We start from the raw sequence: 23,997 nt of genomic DNA on the forward strand, positions 1-23,997 counted from the left end.
AGAGTAATAGTTAGGTTTCCACACTTACTTCAGAGTTATGAACATAACTGAATGACAGAGGTGACAGAAACAAAACCTGCATAATAACCTTCTTAGGTGCCAAAGCATTTTCATACTTCAAAGCTGCTTTACTGCAATGGTTTCATGAGACAGAATCTTACTACCTCATTCTTCCAAGATTTTCACAGCACAACAGTTAAAAGAAAAATTGTAATTTTTAGTCTTCTCTGATAGTTCTCTGAACTGGGAGATTCTCTGAGCTATCAGCCTTCTCCTCTAGACTGGTAATGCTCTGCAGTCTCAGTACTTCACCTGTGACTTCACAAATACTCACACACTCATATATAGCCATTACAACAATGCTGTGCTGACATCAGTGTGGACCAAGTAAATACAGAAGCGACAGAAGACCTTCAAACAACTCTGCAGTTTGTAAATTCCACTGAATAAAATGCTAATGCTTGTTTCTTTATGAAATGTGTATTTGAGACTACACTTTACCATAATTTCTATCATAATGCCTTAAAAAAAAAAAGACAGTGAATAAAAGGTTTTAACCTTAAATTTCTTTTCTCTGACACTTTCAAGTCTCAACGTTTTTCACTCAACACTTTCCCCAGTACATTTATTGTATGCAAGGTAATAATGAATACTAGTTTTGGACAGTCAGATGTTTCAAATAACTAAGTTTTCATTTCATTTGTTTGCTATAGATTGTCAGATCACAGTTGCATATCACAACTATTTTATGTAATCACTGCCAGCCATCATTTAGAATACAAGCATTGTATCACCTCCTCTGTAAAAATAAAACCTTTATGATGAACAGAGTTAATTTTCACATCAGAAAGCACTTAAGTAGTGCAACACCAAATAATTCTTTCAAGTCACAATAATTCCTGTCAGCAAAAGGTTAACTCCAATATTAAGAGGCCAGAACTGATATTAACTCTTTCTGTACCAAGATGTTGTAGAAAAATTCTATTAAAACCTCACCTTCAGCCAAATTTACAGTGCAACAGAGTATGTTAAGAGAATGTTTTTAAGGGATCTCAGGACTTCTAAGCAATCATATAAACATCATTTGTTTCTTAAATGTTCTTAATACTTTTTTTTCCCCACAAGACACATCTTCTAAAATACAACTAATAATGTTCTTAAAGACAAATTGTTTTATATTTCTATTTCACTATATATAATTGGTGTATTAGACAGAAATGCAATAGGACGCATAGGACTAAAGAAAGTTGGGGTTTGATATAACTCAATTTTTATTTTCCTAGTTCTTCCTCTCACTTAATAGAAAGTGTATTTTGAAAACTGGTTTTCAGTTTCTGTAAACCAGTCTCAAAAACTGCCAGAGACAGCAAATTAACGCATACTTCAATAATGTAGAAAAGAAGTATTAAGCAGCTTCGCATTTTTTCTAGCCTGTGGCTTGGAGGGTTAGATAAGGAAAGGTATTCTAACAGACTGCTTCAGCTTTGGAGCAGAATCAAGCATGTATTCTGAGCAAGCTGTCTTTTCAAAGCAAAGCTGCAGGGTATTCATCTTGAAGATTAATCAAGACCCAGAAATACATAAGCATCTGTAAAGCTCAATTTATTACTAATCCTATGATGAACTAGGAAAAAGAAGTATGAATCAACAAAAGCGAAACATACTACATTTTCATTATGTATCCATATTTGAATTATTTCATGTATCTTTTTACACCATTTAAAACATTCCTACTCATTTTAAAATCAAATACTACACTGTCTAATTCAACATTGTGAACTTGGCTACATTGAAAATTAACCCCCCCCCCAAACACACAGACACACTTTCCAAAGAATTGTTGATTCTCAAGTCTGCTAGACCTGACAGTTTCATCAACATTGTAGCCTTACAAAGAAAATCAGTTACAAATCAATGCGTCCCATTAGCTAGAACGGCAGGAGGTACGCTCAGAATGAGAATAAGGAAACAAAGGAAACAGAAAAACGTATGCAAAATAGATACAAAAATATGATACATACCTGGATTAAATTCTTCTTCAAAACAATAAAATACAAGTTACATACCACCATCTTTATAATATTTTCCTCTTATGAAGAAATCCTGTGCACAAATCCATTCCTATTTTCCCATTCTTCCTTCAGCCTTAAAAACGGTACAGTACAAACATGAGGCTGCTTCTCAGTGATTCAACTCAAGTGCAATCTGGCATGCTGTTAGTCCGCAACAATATCTGTTCAAAATTCCATCGTATTCCCTAGGCAGCATTAAACGCTTTCTCCCACCCCCTTGGCTTTCTCTCCCGTTTTTTTTTCCCCACCCTCCTACAACTTGTTCTAACAGCTAAGAGCAGTTGTATTTATAGCTCGCCAATTATATATAATTCGTTCTGCTACTAGTGCAGCTACTAATTCTCAGATTTATTTCTCCACTACGATAGCAAGATGGGAGTCTGCGTTGTACTCCTGGCCAAATACAACATCAGCACGAGAGAACAGCAATCCTCCTGGTGCTTTTGGTGCTGCTAACTTCACCCATTGCTGTTTTCTTCTGCCACTGCTTCTGATTGCAGTATTCACTGCAATAGCCACAGTCTTTCTGCGTGGAAGGCAGCCCCTTTGCTTCACAGATGGAGTAAAATAGGCTTACAGAGAGCTCTTGCTCACAGAAACAGCACAGGCAGTGTTCCCTGAGAGCTAGCAGGTGCATCACTGGCCACAAGGATAACAGTGACAGATCATATCTCTTGCTTGGTAGGGCCATGGTTCACTTAACACTTTATCAGTCTGACATAATGCCCAGAGAAACAATTGTATAGCTTCAACAGCTATATCCCAAAGAGTTGGTTTTTAAATTCTTTTTTAATAAATGTATCTGCTACAGATTCATAACAAAATTGAAAGGATGCTCGAGATAACGAGCATTATTCCTTTGCCCCCCACACAGATTATTTTGGGTATTTTCATTTAATCCCTAGACAGTAGGACTCAGTCATTCATATATTCAAATGCAAACAGCAGAATAGACTATTATTAAGGCAGGGAGCAAAAAAATTATTCTTTACATAATGAAATGTTGTTGTTGTTTCCAAATGTCAGCTGATTTAATAGTGCGTGTAAAGTCACAATCAGCATATTAAATGTGTTTTAAACCTTGACACATGAAGAATTGTAGAAACCAAATGAAACCATCTACTTACAAAGCAGTATACATGTAACATAAAAGATTTACTTCACATGTACACATGTATGCCACTCTACAAGTATACTGCTACCACTACAATCTTGGGAGCTCACAGCACTGAAATGTCATACAAAATACTAAGTAATTTTTGCCTATAACTTATGTATAATTCCTGTATAAAAACTAAAGTTTGAAATTTCTAGTCACTGTTGACATGCTAGTAACAACAGAATCACTAATTTAGTTATTTGCTTCTAAAAGATGTTAATGATAGTTTGAGTAAATAACAGCACTTTAAAGTATTCAACAGTTTCCAGTAACAGTTATTTAAAGCTTTATTGGTTGCAGATTGCATTTTCTGCAGTCACTGTATTACTAGTGATGAGATCTTGAAACATAATGCTTTTGAAGTATGATTTACAGATGGAACAGTTCTAGAATATAATCACCCCCTGTGATAAAATTAGTAGTTTGGATTTTTCTTTTTGCATATAATTATAAAATAATGATGGATCATTATTATGTTCTTTTGAAATGAACACAGCCTATAAATACTCCTCTTAATTAGATTTATAGCTAAGAACTAGATTAATGAATGCTTTATTTTTCAAATCTTATTGTAGTAATTAGCCGGTAGCAATTACTTAATATTCTGTCTAAACTTACACAGAATGATGCTTCAGATCTACCATGTTGCATGCCAACAGGTAAAACTTTATGTACACACAACAGGAAATAGTCGTTTCATATAAATTTTCAGTAATATAATCCTAATTACATGAGATGCAACAACAGTGCCTCAATCAATAGAATGGCTTATTAAGGATGAAAATAAATAAATAATTGGGCAGCTTAATCAAGCATGGCCACCAACTATAGATAGACAGTAACAAATAAGAGGTGTTTCTCTCAAGGTTAAGCAAATGGTCTTGTCACTACAAGCAATAAAACTGAGAATGTTTTGCAAAAAAAAAGATTTTTCATTTAATAAAAAAAATGTTTGCATATAGCATTGCACATAACATGTAAATTTATGTAGTCACTTTCAAGCAAGTTCACAGAATCACAGGGACCTCTAGAGATCACCAAGTCCACCTCCAAGTCCATATGTCTGGAGTATTTTGTGTACAGTATGTAAAGTTGTCAGCTGTTAGCTGTTAGGACATTACTTGTATGGTAATGACTGATACAGAACCAGAATGCGCATCTTGAAAAGGTATCCCCATACCACTCTCAATAGACTAACACATAAGCTATCTGCATTTTCTTAGTTACTTGTCATGACTCGCACACATAGATGAAACTGGCCTTAAAAAGAACAAAAAAAGAACTATTCTGCATGCCTATTTCCAGGACTTCATGATGACCATTACTGTTAGTTATAATTCCTAGAAGCAACTATCCATCAGTGGTCGAAAGTTCTTGATATCAAGAACACAGTGCCAATTAAGTTGCAATTGTAGAAAAGGAGATACAAATAAAGTTCCAAGAACATACATATGGGTTTGTAAAAACACTAACTTATAAAAAGCAGAAGAGAACACCCTGAGCCAGAAGCCACCCAAAAGGTTCCCTAAATCCAACTCCTGATTCACACAGGAATACCTAAAAATTATAGCACATATTTAAGAGCATTGTCTAAACATTTCTTAAACTCCTGCAAGCTTGGTGCCATTCCCACTACCTGAGGAGACTCTAACTTAAGATGTTATGCAATTTGAAGATATAAAAGAAAGGTAATTCCTCTGTACCAAGATAGCTATAATATGGGCAACTACCAAAGGGAGAATTGATTAAAACTATGAAGACTCATTAATCAAACGACTATTAATGTAGTCACTGCTAACCTGCATGAAACTCAGACTAGTAACCTGGAGGAATGCTTCCACACACCTTCACACCACCAAGACAAAAGAAATCACTTCAACAAGTGCAGGACACACTGTGAACATAATCTTTCACATCTTTTCTGGAAAAAGGTCTGATTCTTGTTCCTTCTCTATTGATTGAAATATCTTTGAAATATAACAACTAATTATTACAAGTGAATAAAATTCTGAAATCACAAGTTCAGTGTATCCAGTAACTTGTTTTACTGTTACTGTGATTTAGCAAAATACTGTTATACATGAGAAAACACATAGTAGCACTCTTTGATCCTGATTCAACAGCTTAAAATCCAACATTCTCCCAGATAGGAAAAAAATGTACCTAGTAATTCCAGAATAGTAAAAACTTTTGCAGATTTATTCATCTCAATGGGCTACGTTATGACTTAGCTTATAAAAAATTGAGTCCATCTGCACCCAAACTATACTAGTAATTACTTCATTCTTTAAGCTAAATTACACTTTAGGATACCAAGCTCAGCCTGCAGAACAAATCCACTTAAAAAATAGTGTAATATTCACAGACAAAGCAGTTTTATATTTGGAACCCAATTATACTGAGAAAATGGGACAAAGCTTTCCCTACACAGTGATACATGTATATATTTTTACAGACGTAGAAAAATTCAACAAGACTAGACAATTCCTACTGCTTAGGAATAAGAGTCTGTCAAATGAAAATATTTCACTAACGTCCACTAGTATTTTTAGGTAATAGCACCAGTCTTAAGTAAATCCTATAGGGCATTAATTGACTATTTCTATTGCTCACTACTCATACTGAAATTATGACAATCATAACTAATAAGAAGCAAATTAGATTTAATGATAATTCTCAGCCTGAAGTTTGCAAAAGCTGCCACAGAATTAAGCTCCCTCTCTCCTGCCCTCCACCTCCCCAGACTGATGGAGGGGAGGGATATATATCCTCTTTCATCATAAAAGAAGAAAGCAATAACTGTGTCAATCCTCACGCCAAATCAATTTAAAATAAACGCAACCAATCAGTTCCTAAATCACACTACTCTTAGCCTAAACAGAGTTTCGGTTTTTCTTCCACACTGGAAGGACTGAAAGCGCCGGGGAAAGGCAGAGGATCGCGCACTCAGCGTCGGTGCCGCGCAGTCCCAGCTCCGGGCGCCGCTGCCGGGCCGCCCGCACGTTGCCCGCTGCGCCGGGCGGGGCGAGCGCCGCCGGGCCGCTCCCAGCGCGCCCCCTGCTGGCCAACTGTGGGCTCTGCATCGCGGCTGCCCGGCACGGCCGGGCTCCAGGACAAGTGCTGTCTGATACGACAGTGAAATTACGGGAGGTATCACACGGCTTTTATTGTTTGTTTGCTTTCGTTTTAAACCCCTAGGAAGTTCTCAGCCTTGAATGCTTAAAATAATTTCTAACTTATGAAAGATACAAAAGAATGTATAAAATACCTCCTATTTTGTTGGGGAGAACATGCGGAATTTTAAAGGTACTCCTCTCTCATACAGTGGTTATTTTCTCTACGGTAAACCTCACTGTTTTCTGAATATAAAGGCTTATTTTTAATAAGAAGACAAAACTATTCAGGATTCAGAAATCTCGATACTGCATAAGCAGATGGGATCCACCTTGTCAGTTGTTCAAGATCTTACTTCAAGAAGACTATAACATTAGGTATTTTGGAGTTTTTTAAGACATACTCATACCATTACTTATTCTCCATTAGAACTCCAAACACAGTTCCTTTAAACTTACTGCTATTTATGAAAACATGTATTTTAAATTTCATTCACTGAACTGAAATGTGTATTGAGGTGATTTAAAGTTAACAGAGAACATGCAAGCAGTTTTTAAATCATAACAGCTTTTGGTCAGCTGCAATTTAAACAGAAGTTGGCTCTGATTTTAGAAAGAATCACAACACAAGCCAAAGAAACAAACACACATACACACACACACACCAATAAAGACCAATATCTAAGCATACTTAAGAGAGAAAATGAACTTTTTCCATTTGGGTATATGAAGCACTCAGAGTCATAATGGTATTGAAATGAAGTAGTAATTTACAATTAACGTAAGTTACTCCTGAAGCATAATTACATTGCACTCTTTCTTTGCTCATTGTTTCCCTCCATCAATGGTTAAACCCTAGAAACCATTAGATTTGCTTGTCTATAAGAGCAGAATGCTTGCTGAAGAAACTCTAAAACCCAAAAGTTCAACTCAGTTGCCACTGTTTACGCAAGGAATTGATTTTAGCTTGATATTTTGCTATTATTGCATTCCTTTATGTTTTGTAATATTTATAATACTTTCTGCAGTAACTAATCTTTCCAAATACTACCACTGACACATGCACCTCTTCAATTATCACAGAAAGTAAATATGAAGTTGTACCATTGCTCTATTAACCTCTCTCCAATTATGTAAGAAAACACTATACATTTTAGCAGAACATCTATTATTATTCCTCCTAATAATAATAACTCACCAATCTTGCAGTTTTCTAATAAATGTAGAGGAACAATCTGATCTCTGCAGGAATTAACATTAAATGGTTCAAGTTTCAAAAAAAAAGTAAATATATCTGAGGCATACTCTTGAACATTGTTTTCCCTTTTATCCTAAAATAGTTAATTTTTCAATTACATCATGCAAATACTATTTTTTGCCCTCTTAAAATTATATACAAACTGACAGAAAAGAATAATTATCTCAGAGTAATAAACTTGTCTGCCCTATTTTAGAAGTCAATTTCTATTATTCCCTCTTTAAAAGTAATTTATTTCCATTGATTCTTTACAACTTGGTTCCAGAAAAAAAAAAACAACTATATTTTATGCAGCACTACCACAGATCTAACAATGGGCATTAGGCTTTTCTGGACCTCTCCATGATCTGACAGCGCATGCATTCCAGGCTCGGATGAGAAACGGATTGTTGCCTTCATCCAGGGGTTTTTGGTATAAAGGATTTGGGAGGCAGAGACAGTAGGAAACAGAACTGGAAAATGGCAATTCAATATCAGCAAGTATCAACCTACTTCAAGAAGCAGTAGAACAGCCCTCCCCTACTTTGCTCGTTCAGTGGAATATGAAAACAAAACCAAAATCCAGACTTATCAGGGTGATGCACATACTAGTGATTAGCCTACCAATTTGTTAATCCTAGCTTCCTATTATTTGTATTAAGAAATAAAATGCTTTGCTCTCAAGCTATGTTTATCTTGCTTGCGAAGTCTCTTTGTATATTGCAAAGCTCTTTGGAAAAAAAGTAACCCAGTATGAGAGTGTTACAGTATCTCCTTTCACCACAAGTATTAGTCACACACTTAAATTCAACTATAGGAATAACATCTCTACTAACGGCGCTAATTAAGAGTCTTCTTGAGACTTGCCATGAACAGTAGTGACATGGAAAGATTCAGCAATAAGGACCAAACCACCAGACTGACCAAGAAATATCTGGCAGTGAATTTAAGACAAATGACCAGCCTAATTTGAAAATAAGTGGATGGATCACAAGAAAGATCTGTGACAGTGAATCAGGAATGGTAAAGCAGGTATTGCAATGATTCTAAAAGCTGAATGCTTGCAACTGCCCTGCTCACAGTTCTAGGAGCCCCGCTGGAGCAAAGGGCTGTGTCATTTGTTATAAGCCTGGAAAGCATGGGAACTTGTTCTACTGGATATTTTTTTCCAGACCCATCTCTCTGAAGCACCTGCTTGGATTGCAATATTATCTTTCATTAGGTTTTCATTGCCTATCATTTCTTCTGCCAGAATTTCCTCAGTGCTCCATTCTCGGATGCTTTAATTGCTTTTCCTTTCTTACATCTCCCATGGATACAATTGCTGGTCATACTAGTATTTCTCTCCCCTCCTCACCTCTGCACTTACTTGCATTTTTTATTATTATGAAACTACTTTGCCATTCTTAATGAATCCTTGCCTTCAACAATCCTATCTGAAAGAGACACCAGCTCATTCATACCAGCAGGGTGATACTTGACTGTTTCATGTGAAGTACACATTCTCCCTTGTAAACTTTCTCTTAGAACTGTTACATTTCAGTCTTTCAAGTATCATCACGAATGTTCACAAAGTGCTCTGTAATTTAATTACAAATATGCTCCAGGAGCTGTATAATTCTGTAGTATATCAACTTAGCCACAGACTATCAATAAAGCCAGTAATAAATCATTTACTCTGAGTCCAAAGACACCCTGTACATTACTGTAACAGGGGCAGTGGAAATAGATAAAACAGGGGAAGGTAAAGAATATTAGTGGTCTCTCTTGGAGCTCTGAAGCAAAAGAGAAAACTGAAGTTTTAATTCAGAAAGAGAGTATGTTCTGGAAGGGAGCATGTTCTGGAAGAGAGCATCAGTAAGGTTTTGTTTTGTGAATCATGATATCCTACTTTTAGAAGGGGAAAGCTTTATCTTTCTATCCTTGCATAACATTTCTCAAATGACTGTAGAGCAGTTCATTAATCTACTTTCTGGGGTCTGTCATTCTTAACACCTTCAATTAAGTTAGGACAGCAAATTTTAAGTTTCACACTGATTTAAGGGAAAAAAATAAAATCAAAGTGTGATTATCTCTTAAAATGGCATACAAATTGCACATAAATCATGAGACAAAAATCAAAATGAAGGAATAATTTTTCATTCAGTTATAACTTGCTTTATAAGAAATCTGTGTTAAATTATTTGCAATCACTTCCATGCAACTGCTGTATTTATTTCTTACCATGCCTTTCTTTCATACCTCAGATGTGAGGGTTATCCTGGCCTATTATTTTATTATCTCAAATTCTAGTCCATTATTTCTACTTATAACCGTATATTGCAGGCTGCTGTTGATTATGATTTTTCTTTCACCAGAGGCTTGTGCACCCCCTCTTTTTCTTTTTTGAGTGCTAACACTGGACAACACAAGTCAGATTTTCCTTACTGTTATGCATTTGCATGCACATTTGCCTATGAGGACTTATCAACAGGCCAAAATATAACGGTTTGATAAATATTGCACAGCTTTTAAATGCTGAATGAATTTATCTTAAAAACCAAAGGATTGCCATTTAGTGACCTCAGAACCATTAGACTGATCTCTCCATGTTCCCTCTTCTACCTTCAAGCACACTTAAAAAGGTTCTTATACAGGATGCTCAAGATTAATTTTATCAGAAGTAAAACTACTTGATGACTATTTAATAATTTTCTTCTCAATTAATAACAAGATCAACAATGATTCATAAAGAAAATACATCACAGAGTTTTTCATCTCCTCCAGTACTTTGAACCGCCTCATATCATCAACTAACTTTCTAAACCATTGTCTAAGTATCTTAAAATGGAGGAAAGAAACTAAATTCAGTTAATTGAAAAGAAAGTGCACTTAAAGTTATCAGTTTTCAAATTGTTTCATCTTTGAAATAAATTAACAAAACAGATAAAGAAACGCATCTAGTTTGCCGGCAGTCATTTAGCCTAATCAATATGCTGATTGTCACTCAAACACTGTAATTGCATTTTAATTGAGTAGAGATATGGGTATTTATTAACAATTTTTAAAAAGGAAATATTTGTTTATTCACACTTGAAGACGCATACCTAACACTGCTTGGAATGCAGAAATGTTCAACTGCAATTTTTTTTTTAAATTTGCAGTTTCTTGGGCCTTAAAGGGAAGCATTGCATTAATCTCATAGCAGCACAGCTCCTAAACAGAGTTTTGTCTGCATAGCCAGCCCCAAACCCCCATTGCCCTCTCTGCTTTAGTATTAGGATATCAAGTTTTATTTCTGAATAAGGCAGTAAACCGATAATACAGACAACTACAGATAACTTCTGTCAGTGAGTATTCTCATACAGAACATCACTGCATCTATCATACAGTTAACCTTGAAGCACTAAGAACAGCACAATGGCAACCCACAGTGATTACTGAATTTTCTATCATGTCTCATTACCAATGGAACACGCATACTAGGTGTTTTAAAGGTATAAACACTGTGTCACTATACTATGCTCATTTTGCAAATTAAGAAATAAGGCATATAGGAAAAATTGGCCAAGTCAAATCTGTGTCACTACAAATTTTTATCTCCAAGTTGTAGAACCAGCTAGTATAGTGCCAGCACCTCACCATCTTCTGTTTCCAATTCTCACTATTACTAGTAAATAGCGCTATGGAACAGTACAAGGTATAACTCATTAAACGAGTAGTCTCCTTAATGATAACTTTAGAAATCAATTATTATTCTCAGTATTCTATTAAAAAAAACTAGGCAGCAACTGTTCATTGAAATGATTATATTTCAGCAACAGAAGTGTCACTAGTGTACACAGAATTATTAGCAAAAGGTACAATGAAAGTGACAGACACTGTGGTGTGTAGGTGGGAAGGAGGAAAGGGGAAAATCTATTTCACTGTAGTTCAGGCTGACACCAAGTTAGAAGAAAAAACCTTCTAAACCCATCTTTTTGTAATTGTTGCCAGTACTTAAGAGCACTGATTTAAAATCTGTTAGAATTTCTGTAATAACTGATAATAGGATTGGATTAAGTTTTATGTTCACAAAACAGTGAACAGAGGATTTTCTTGTTTTATTCAGTTTTCTATTTTGGATTTTTGCTTTCAGTCAAGAACCAGAGCAGCAATTGAAGAACCCTATCTAAACCTGCACTCTTTTAAAATACAACTTACTCCTTACGTAGAGTTTTTCCTCAAATGTTTAATTACTCTTCCCTCCCAGATATATAAAGGATTATCCTAACACTTGGTATTCTCATATTCTAAACAATTGCAAGAACGAGTAGCAGTTTCAATTTCAAGCAGAATCTGGGACAGGTTGTTTTTTTTTTGTTTATTTGTTTTAAATATAAAAAGACAGTCTCCAAAGCAATAGCTCGGCACTTTTCCTGTCTGGTCAGTGTTTGAGTAAATATTCATTAGCTGCCATGCCTCTGGTGAAATACTAGCTGTCATCTCATATTTAATCATAACTGCCTAACTCAGTCTCTCAATTCCATAGGCTAACATAAAAAGCATATGTCCCAAATATTCCTGATGGGACTTCAAGTCCTTCAGAACAGTACTTGGTTTTCCACAGAGTTGCTAGAAAGCCTACTATATATTTTCTGGTACAGTAAGATATTTAAATCACCCTCTCCAAGACAATTCGTCCCTTCAGAAACTGTTTACAATCTCCAGTGGTCTAGATGCATACTAAACATAAAATTAGAAACATATCAAGTCAAAAGTTCAACACACATAGTTTTCAGACAAAGCTTTACTCAAGATCTAAAAGATCCTTTTAATATTTCTCCAATTCATAAGGAAAAAAAATAGAAGCATTCCACATACAAGTTACTTTCTTACATCTCCTGTATGTCTTACTATCAAATTCTTCACAGACTTAAAGTAGCCTGGTCACTATCTTTTACTATCAGTGCAATAAATTCTTAGACACTGAATGTGGTAGCTACCTGAGCTTTTCTACATGTACAAAATGCACAGGTGATAGAGAAAAACAAATTCAATTATTAAAAACATCTAAACACGGATTTTTTGTTTCTCAGAAGTTACTAGATGCAGTTTTACAGTTCAGTCAATAGGCTGTAAGGTGATATGATAGATGATGTTATTTTTCTGTGTTTTTACATTTTAATTTAAGGCACAACTCCCCTCTACAAGGGCACTGTATGCATTCCTGTAAAACACTCACTGTATGAATAGTAAGCAAAAAGTTTTTATGGAACAAAGTGGTTATTAGACTTAAAGTGAGTTAAAATACAAAATCTCACACAGCTCATCTTAATTTTCTTTCAAATCAATCTGAAAAAATTCTGTGAAATAAGTTCTACTCAAACACTGTTTGTAACTTGTTAGAATTGCTCTGAAAGGATTTATTTCCATCGAAAGAACCATGGAATGATTTGAATTGGAACAGACCTTAAAGATCATCTAGTTCCAATCATCTTGCCATGGGCAGGGAACACCTTTCACGAGATCAGGTTGCTCAAAGTTCCATCAAGCCTGGCCCTGAACATTTCCAGCGATAAGGGCATCCAGAGCTTCTCTGAGCAATCTGTTCATGTGGCTCACCGTCCTCACAATAAAATATATCTTCCCAGTATCTAATAAAAATCTATCCTACTGAAAAAGAAAGAAGAAAAGGAAAAAAAAGGTGGTAATTAAAAGAAACTACAGAAAAGGAAAGAAAGGTAACCAAATAACAACAAAACAAAAGCAACACAAAAATGCATCCAAAACTACATCCCAAGAAGACTTCCCGGTCAATGACAGTAAGTACTTTCTTGCTCAACTTTTTTTTCCTAGAAGGGTAAAATAATTTTTTTTGTCTGTTTGCTTCCTTATTGTTTGTTAGTTTGTTTTACTGTTGATATCATTCGTTTGTTTTTATGTGACAACTGTCTTATGCAGAGATTGGGGGTTGCTCAGTTAAGGCATATGATGAATCCTTGCCCTGACAAATTATGTTCACAGATCCCATTTCCTTTTCACAACAATTAAAACGTGCTTAGTTCATGCAGTGCTGTAACGTTTAAAACAATTATACTCTCTACCTACTTACTACAGCTTCCCTGTCCCTTTCATAGAGAATGAATTCCCAGTTTTTCATGTGTGGCAACAGTTCGTACAGTTTAGTAACTTTGAGAGTTACTGACCAGAAACCAGCAAAGCAGTGATAAAAATTTCCATTCATTGTCAAATCTAATGAAGAAAAAGCCTGTTTAGGCAATGATATCATCAGTACTAAATAAAAATTTTTTTAGGATAAGTTGTTAAAACAGTTTCTTAAATACATTTGTTTCAAACACTGAAGCAGTGAGCTTTGCCAGTATTGAAGTTACTCAGAACTAGATGTACCTTAGTTATAATTTCTGCTGTTATTGTTTTTCTGTCTCAAAACCAAAAAACCAAAAACTAAAAACAAACAAACAAACAAACACCAAGCAAAACACCTTGAGGAGAGGTAACCACATGGATGTAGAGAACCATTGGAAGAAATTGTCTCTATTGGAAACTCAGCAGTCATCTCCTCAAATCCTGCTGTAACTAATAACATAAACAAGAAATCTTATACTAAGTTCCTCCCTCTTCAAATTGCACTAACACAGCAATAATTCAAAGATGAGCACTTACCTTCTGAACGGCTCTGGCCCATATTGCTTTTGCAAAATTACTTCTGGTTTGATCTTTATGTTTCCTGGAGAAACCAAAAAATAATTAAAAATCTTTGAGGAGGGTAGGGACAAACTGATCAAAGCTAAGTACAGACATCATTTGGAGGCTTGCCGATGTGACTCCCATCTTCAAGAAAGGCCGTAAGGAAGACCCGGGGAACTACAGGCCTGTCAGCCTGACCTCGGTATCAGGGAAAGTTATGGAACAGATGATATTGAGGGAGATCACACGACACATGCATGGCAATAAAGGGATCAGACCCAGCCAGCACGGGTTCACCAGGGGCAGGTCGTGCTTGTCTAACCTCATCTCCTTCTATGACTGGGTGACCAGACAGGTAGATGAGGGAAAGGCTGTTGATGTAGTCTACCTGGACTTCAGCAAGGCCTTTGACACGGTCTCCCACAGTATTCTCCTAAGGAAACTGGCAGCCCGTGGTGTGGACAGGTTCACTCTTCTCTGGGTGGAGAACTGGCTGGAGGGCCGTGCCCAGAGGGTAGTGGTTAATGGAGTTAAGTCCAGCTGGCGTCCTGTAACGAGTGGTGTCCCCCAAGGGTCAGTTTTGGGGCCCATCTTGTTTAATATCCTTATTGATGACCTAGATGAGGGAATTGAGTGTACCCTCAGTAAGTTTGCAGATGACACAAAGCTGGGAGGATGTGTCAAACTGCCTGAGGGTAGGGAGGCCCTTCAGAGGGATTTGGATAGGCTGAACAGCTGGGCTGAGCAAAATGGGATGAGGTTCAATAAGACCAAGTGCCGGGTCCTGCACTTTGGCCACAATAACCCCATGCAATGCTATAGGATTGGGGCAGAATGGCTTGAAGAATGTAGAGAGGAAAAGGACCTGGGGGTGTTGGTTGATGCTCGGCTCAACATGAGCCGGCAGTGTGCCCAGGTGGCTAAGAAGGCCAACAGCATCCTGGCCTGTATTAGAAATAGTGTAGCCAGCAGGAGCAGGGAGGTGATCATCCCCCTGTACTCAGCTCTGGTACGGCCGCACCTCGAGTACTGTGTTCAGTTTTGGGCCCCTCACTACAAGAAGGACATTGAGGCCCTGGAGCGTGTTCAGAGAAGGGCAACAAAACTGGTGAGGGGCCTGGAGCACAAGTCTTATGAGGAGCGGCTGAGGGAGCTGGGATTGTTTAGTCTGGAGAAGAGGAGGCTCAGAGGAGACCTTATTGCACTCTACCACTTCCTGAAGGGGGGTTGTGGTGAGGAGGGGGTAGGCCTCTTCTCCCTGATAAGTAATGACAGGACGAGAGGGAATGGCCACAAGTTGCGCCAGGGAAGATTTAGATTAGACCTCAGGAAGCATTTCTTTTCTGAAAGAGTGGTCAGGCACTGGAATGGCCTGCCTAGAGAGGTGGTTGAGGCACCATCCCTAGCGCTGTTCAAGAAGCGTCTAGATGAGGTGCTAAAGGACTTAATTTAGTAGTTGGGTAGAGATAGTGATAGGAGGATGGTTGGACTAGATGATCTTATAGGTCCTTTCCAACCTTATGAACTTATGAACTTATGAACTTATCATTTGTTTTTTCCGTATTTATTCTGTGTATAGTGTTCTTCATATACTTGATATATATTAGAAAGTACTATCTCTACAGCTGTCATTCTTTAAAAGGATTTTATAATTTTTTCCCTGGTAATTAGTGTAAGGGTGACATTTACCTTGCAAGGAATGAGGTTATCTGAAATCACAGAGCATCATCCTTACTGTTCAGTAAGTATTCTATCAGTGAATAGATTCATAAGTGGCTTTACTTTACCCATAAGAATTTCAAATGCACTAGGTTTAACAATATAGGAAAACTCTTAATTATGACATCTTTAGCCCTCATGCTGGAATACTTATTTTATTCATCTCTGATTAATATATTTTGAACCAGAATAATATTTCTATAGGTGATAAACAGATAGAGAAAAAATTGTCTAGCATGCTTTTTCTGAAAGACAAACTAACATTCTGTGGCATAAATATTAAATATAAAGCTATTTAAAATAATAAAGATATTGTCAAAATGAAATACTACATATCAAAAATATTACATCTCGATGATTAATATTTTCATTGTCAGCTTTATTGCAATTGAATATAAAGATAGGAAAACGTTTATCTCCATTTTTCCTTATTCATTTCTGCCTACGCTGACACTCTCTACTTGGGTTGACAGCTGACAAAACAACAGAATGTTTATAGTGAAGAGTCCTCAAACCTGCTGGTGATTTAACTGTAAAGTTACTGCATGACGCACACGTACTTGATTCAGCACACAGAGAAAAACAAGCACGCACTAGAGAACAAGTATAGCAAACACATGCCAGTAACTTGATATGCTGACATTCTCTGCTGTAATGCAGTATCTGCAGTCCTGAAACAATTCTTATCTATCCAGGAATTCTGAAGCTACATTCAAGCAGGGAAGACCAGCTCATAGTAACTCCTTTAGAATACAGGGAGTTCCATTAATTCTAAGAACTCTCTTGGCTTGCAAAGACTTGATCCAGTCCTAATATTATTAATAGGGTATACAGAAGCATTAGCAAAGGAACAAGTTTCTTCATGATACTGCTTCGTAAGTCAGGATTGCAAGATCTTTGGCATCAAATGTAAAAATCAATCAAAAAAAAAAAACAAAAAAAAACACCAAACAACCCAGAATTGTTTCTTTCTTTTCAGAATTGTTGATTCTTGGAACCATTTACCCTTTATGGCTTTCAAGGTATGGTGTAAACCTCTGGAATGGAAAAAATAAAAAGCCACCATAACAAAAACTTATATTTGGTCAGCTAAGCACCATTAACAAATCTTTAAAACAGACTATGCCCCCATACTCTGAAATCACACAGGCAACTATAATGGAATTTCATTAACCAACTGTTTCACCACAGCTGTGAATAATGTTCATTTGTGTCTCAGTATACTAATTCAGCTCATAGCTGTTACACACAGGTTAACATCATTAGTAGTTTCCAGGACTTTAGTAAGAATCTAATTAATTAAAAAAATATACGGCCTGTTAAGTAGTAAAATAAAAGTATACAGTAAAATACCCTAGATATAATATATATAAGACAATGGCAACCTACTGACTAAGTAGGGTTTCAGAGTGTTTATACTGTACTTTGGGTTCACACATTCCTACGTAATTATCTTGGACTTTTGGGATAGCATTCTTTTATTTGAGGGCAAAATTGTTCTCTTTGGTATGCACAGCTGAGTGAACATGATGCAAATGAAGTATGAAGAGGCTTATCTCACCCTGCTCTCATCTTTGGGAGTGCATATTTGCAGGCTCAATCTTCTTTCTATTCACATCTACTATTTTATCTCCTTTTTTTTATACTTATTATTACAAGCTAAATCATCCAAGTTATATTAGTAATTAGTCCACACCACCTTATAGCTGATGACTAGATGGGAAATACTAGGTAACAATCAGGAATTTTAAAAGTGATTAGCCTCAAGGTTCAGATGTTCCCAAAGGAAAAGACAGAAACCTCTTTCACTATCTTAAGTGACAGTAAATAGGGTCAAGTTTGTTCTCAAGTTTTGAAGGGTAACAAATAAAAACACATGTAGCTGGTTTGGATTCCTTTTAGAAGGTCATTGGTCTCTAATCAGTCTGCTCAGCAGTGCAGACAAAAGTAAGGTTGTTCAACACATTATTCCTTATTCCAACATAACTATGTCAGCATAGACAGAGCAGAGGCAGATTTTTTATCCAGTTTGGTCCAGTTTAGACAACTAGTGATTGTAATCTTTTTTTTTTGGATCTATTAAAGCTAACTAGTTACCCGTCAGGAAACAGCTTCTCAACACCAAATGAAGAGAAGTTGTACTTTACAGGAGTTCAGAGTAACAAAGACCACCAGATACTGTTGTCAGGTGACCTGTACTGCTATATGAACCAGGTACAAGAGGCATATTTTGTTCCAGACAAATATAATTATTGAAAAAAAGATTAGGAGACCTTAACAGAAACAATGTCAGAAAATAGTTGAGTTTTATCTAGTAATCAGAATTCCCCTGGTAGACCTGTAAAAAAGCTTTGTAAGAATACCAATTCTTAAAAAAGTGTAAAAAAAAATTAAGTTTCAGTGTTCCTACAGCATGCTTCCATTTCGTAAGGAACAGAACAACCACTCGAGTTAAAATTCATTGACCAACAGAAGACATGCACAGGAATGTACAGGCTACATAAAAGCAAAAGCTGTTTACAGTTGGATCAAAAGCTAAGGACTTTTAATAGAGCACAAAAATTACAGCGATACTTCTATTTAGTAGATGTTTTCCATATCAATTATGTTGACCAGAGACATAAAAATTGGTCTAATATTTCAGACCACTTGTATTTTCATAACATTTCCTGTGAAATTAAACCTCACAACAGACTTTGTTGTAAAGCAGTTAATTATAGAGCAATTGCAGCATGGCCACATCCAGGCAAATAATGACATTCTCTGAATATTTGTTTGCAACAGACAGCTTAAAATACCTGCATTGATTTCTAACTATTCATCATTAATGTTGATTCAATCAGCTCTGAATGCAACTGGAAATAATCTACAGAAGGAAAACTGAAATAGCTGCACTATTTTTTCCTTCTTAAAAATGTATATTATGAGAAGGTTTTTAATCAGTACTTTCCACTCCTACACTAGCAACTGCCAATGCAGTTGAGTTATTACGTACACCTGGGCTCCAATAACCTTGTCTTTGTTAAGGCACCTGTTGAGAAATTAACCGAAGCTAGCTGCAATGAAATTGTTTCCAGCTGAAAACAAAGTGCCTCACATCAGGATTTCTCTCATAACTCTCCTACTTAGAAGAACACTATTCTTGTAGAAAAGCATATGTGGAATTTGGAACCTGTAAAAATGATATTCCAGAATTAAGAATTATAACATTACAAAGCTATAATTTAGTTTTAATGCTTTTCCACTGTCCTAATCTGTCTATTTAAAAGAATCACTACAATGTAAAAAAGCTGCATAATGAGTCACAGTATAGTAAAACTCCAGGAAGAACCAGAGGTAGTACCACATACATCTAAGCTGTAACACGTTAAGACGAAAAAAGTGACAAAAAATAAAACACTGAAAGGAGAATTAATAAGAAAGATAAGCATCCCATGGCTAGCTAGACCACAGAAAAACTTTAATTAAATGTCATAGATTAATAAGAATTATCTATGTCATACATAGATACATGTATGTATCTATACATACTCATATTTTAGTGATACCAGAAGGCAAATTTTGATCTAAGATACCTTTCCTGTAGCATTAAATCTATACCCCTCTACACATTCCCAATTCAGATTCCAAAGATGTACTTCACAATTTAATTTCCAACATAACAGCAGAGAAATAACTTGTTTGAAGGTCAGCCATTTATTCTCATGATAAATTCTCATTTAAACCTGACTACACTATTTTTTGTTTGCATTTTCTTTCTTAAAATCTCCATCAACAAGTTTTTTAAGCTTTATTATTATCTTCAATTGTCTGCCCACATGATATTTATATTACAACTGTTATTCATTTTTAAGAATTTACAATTACAGTTCTGGAATACTGGTAGTTTTCTTCGTACTAAATCTTCAATTTCAAAGCATGAGTTCCTTTGAGAAAATTGCTATGTTTCAACACTCCAGCTTGTATTTGGAAAGCAACATTCTCTGCACCTATGAAATAATATTTTATGGTTTCAAGATCATCTTGTGTACATGTCTAAGTTAAAATACTAATCATTCCAACCCAAACACTTAGTAACATGTGAACAGAAAGAAAAAGTTTGCTTACAAGTATGTATATCTTACATCTAACTCCTTAAGAGATTTTTATCTCACGCTTTTTCATGTTACTTACATAATCATTAAGAATTAAGGTTTATTAAAAGGTCTCCATGTTTTGACTCACCTCTAGAATAAAGTTTCCAAGTATGCATTTATCCTCATATAAGAAAAACTTTTTTTTTTTTTTTTTTTTTTTTTTAAAGTCCACATATTTCCACTACTTCTTGCTAAGAATTCTATAGGAGTAACTTACATCTTTGGTGATCTTTCCATTCTGAAGATATTTGTTCTTGCTTGATTCTTATAAACACCTGAGCCACAGTCCATTATCTGCACAGCTGCTAAAAATAGCCTGTAATTAACTGCAGCCTTGTTACCCCTCCTTCTTTTCCTGGAGATAATTAACCATTTTGTTGCAAGAGAATTTATTCCTTCTCCTTAGTATTTCACCCTTCATACTATATGCTTATGGCTTGGTACCAGTTAAAATAAAATTTATCTAGGAAGTTACAGTTTATTATAACAACTATTTTCCAGTACTCTAGTTTGAGGAGTTGAAAATAGTTACAGGGGAAGGGAGATAACTTCTTAAACTGCTGCAACTGACAAAGTCACTGATCTGATACACTTAGTGCTTAGATTAAGCTTGTCTTGAATTTTACATTTGGACCAGCTTTGCTTCATGTATGCTTTTACTGCTTTCTTTTGAGTAAGATCTTAGTAACATTCCAAACACTCTTTGAGGCATCTTGCTACATTCCTGCAATCACCAGCCCCAAATCTAGTGCTTTGAGCATTTAAGAAGACTGATCTACCAAATAAACACTTTGGCATTAACCAGACTGAAGGATGGAAATATTCCAAGGGGATAAGGTGAAAGTTAGTTTTTGTATGCAAACAGAATGGACAAAAAATATTGACATGAAGTTATATCATGAATCTTTATGATCACAATTTAAAAAAAAAGAATATGCTGATGGAGGAAGCAGAGTCACATATACTCCATACCCTTTGTTTATTGGTAAATGGAGTTTTGGGAGGACTAAGCTGGAACTGGCAGCAGTTATTTAGCCTTACCACCTTTGTGCAAGTATTTTTGGTGTCCCCACCTCCCTGTTTTTCCTAACATGAAAATAAGTAGAGGTATAAAGCAAGTTGTTATTCAAGACCCATTGTTAGATCTTCTGTGAAATAACTTCATTTATGCCACCATTTCTGCAGCTGCTCACTCCAGGACATGCCTTCTATCAGCTTTAATGCCCTCTTGTGGAGGGGATCATTAATCTCAGAATCTTTATTTTTTTTCCACCCTTATTTTGTATTGTGGATCTCAATATTGAACACAATATTCAAGAAAAGGCTGCATCACTGCTAAATATAATGGGATAACTACTTGTTCTAACTGGCAGGCTATGCTGTTTTTAATGCACTCCAACAACTCAAGCACTGAACTGAAAGCTACCATTCAGATAGGTGACTTTTTAAAATTTCAGTCAGTATACTTAGTGCAGTGCCTGTGAATACTGATACTTTTCCCTTACACAGCTAAAGAATAGGAGCATTGAAGATATTCTCTATTTCTTTCTCCCCTAAAGTGTGTCAGACTGTAGATCAACATCTTACAAATAACTACCAAGCTTTCCTGATGAACACAAGGCAGTTTTGCTAACTGAGAAATCCTCTCAAGATGCATTATCTCTTCAGTGCTAGAACAATTATACTCACCTTCTCTCAAGTGTAAGACATTTATCAGAATAAAAGGTTGTATAATTAGGAAAAAAGTGATGGACAAGACCAGAAGCTATCATGGATGATGTGATGCAGAGAAACACACGTTAGTGTGAATAAGATACTTGTAGGACACCTTTCTACTACCATCCAGTGAGCTACCAGCTTCTATTCCACCTTGACTCTGTCAGAAATCATCAACTACCTAACTCAAGTAACAGTACTGAGTTGTTTCAGTGCTCTCTCACAAATTTTAGGCAAGTGGACACTGTCAGGTCAGCCCATTATTTACAGTAAAGCAATGGAAGGGCTATAACTATTTCCCCTGTTTCTTGCACATGCATTATATTTGCAGTCATGTCTTACAACTTTATTTTGTGTTCAAATTGCTCTACATTCTTATAACTCTGCTCTTCTCAATAGTTTAATTATGCATGTTTCATTATAAAATTTGCATCTACAAACATGATAAAAATTTTATTTATCTTCTGTAGTCTTGAATAATGGGAATTGTGCAATGCATAAATACGTTGCAAGAATAAGCCTCTCCTTCACAGCATAACTGCATCATTAATACACATTAAGCATCTTCTTTAGCTTTTTCAGTAGTCAGAATGGAATTAAGAACAAATTATCCAACTGTTTCATTTCTGACAATTGAAAATTTTCAATATTAAAAACTCAGCAACAAAATCAAGAAGTAATGTTCCATAAATATGTTGGAATATAGTAAGTCCCAATCTGATCATATTTCAGCCTTCACTGAAGAAAATCTCACTATGCAGAAGGTGGATGGGTTCTAACTCATACTTAATCCATACTTTCAGTGTCTGCAATTCTGTGATGTTTTCCTAGCACTTCAGCAGTTGTTGCACCATGAAACAAAAGAGCTGCCTGCCATCACTCTACTTACAGAGCTTCTCTGACCTTGAAATCTTGATATCAAAGGAATGCTTCCAAAAATGATTGCACTGTTTGAAACTAGAATTGAAACTACTTATGTAACTTTGAGTTCAGAAAGAAAATATATGCAAAGTATATCAACATCTATAAAAAATATATTCATCAATATATCATATCAGCTCATGATCATTTGTTCTAATCTCCAATTTGTCTTGCCAAATTTCTTCTGCTCCCTATTGCTATTAACAGATTTATAGATAACCTGTTGGCCGTTGTGACAGAATTGCCAACTCCCTTTCAGTGTTTTCTCAGTTCCGTGTGTACTTTTTCTCAGCCTGCAGAGTATATTTTCTCTTCATACAGTTCTTGATGAATTATCATCTTTTCCTTGTGAGCTTTTCCACTCAAAATCTTTTAACAGACACAACTGTTAGTAACCTTATTCCTAAAGTTGATACAATTAGAAAAACTAAGTAGAGGCATCTTGTAGAACACAACTGCTTAAATTTCAAATTCACTATCTTTACAGCACTAAGTATTCTCCAATTCTAGCTTTGAACACTGACCATAGTTTTTCTGCTGTGGAGAGCTACTGTAGCATTCTTTAGAATTCCTTATAAAGACTTTTTCTTAAATAGACTTAGAAAAAAACCCTTTTAACTCCAGATAAATAGTTCCAGAAGACCAAAGGAAGAACATTTTGAAAAAAGAAGTTGGATCTGAACTCTGCAAGGGCAACAGAGCAGAAAAGACCATTAATGAGTATTCTAACTTGAGTGACAGACGAGAATTAAGCCTGGGGAGCAACAGAATGAACTCTCAGCACTACACTACTATGAAAAAAGGTTTGATTTGATGAAGAATGTAAGCCACTGTTATGACAATTTTCTCATATTGAAAAGATCTACCATTCTGTAATAAAATAAATGAATAACATAATTTATATGTAGTTTTAAATAAGGCAAAACAGAACTTCACCTAAAGCAGAATACCTCTGTAACCACTAAGCTTTCTATATTTCAAATATAAGTGGAAAAAATCCTCAGAGGAATGCTTTTAAGTATGTGAAAAAAGCTCATATTGAATGCAAGTATCTTGGTGGGAGGTTATTGTAAACAGCTATCTTACCCTGCCATTGGAATGTAGACCCATTACATAATTTAAAGTATCTAGAAAAAATTAGCCTACATAGAAAAGCAAGTCAAAGAACAGCTGCAGCAATAACTTAGCAAGATTCACATTCTCTTCATTCCAACTATTCTGAATGTAACAGTTTGTTTTTCTACTCACTTTCCAT

This window comes from Cyrtonyx montezumae, unplaced genomic scaffold (genome assembly GCF_038088225.1).
Source record: "Cyrtonyx montezumae isolate F1298 unplaced genomic scaffold, pur_monq_1.0 scaffold_17, whole genome shotgun sequence".
Lineage (NCBI taxonomy): Eukaryota > Metazoa > Chordata > Aves > Galliformes > Odontophoridae > Cyrtonyx > Cyrtonyx montezumae.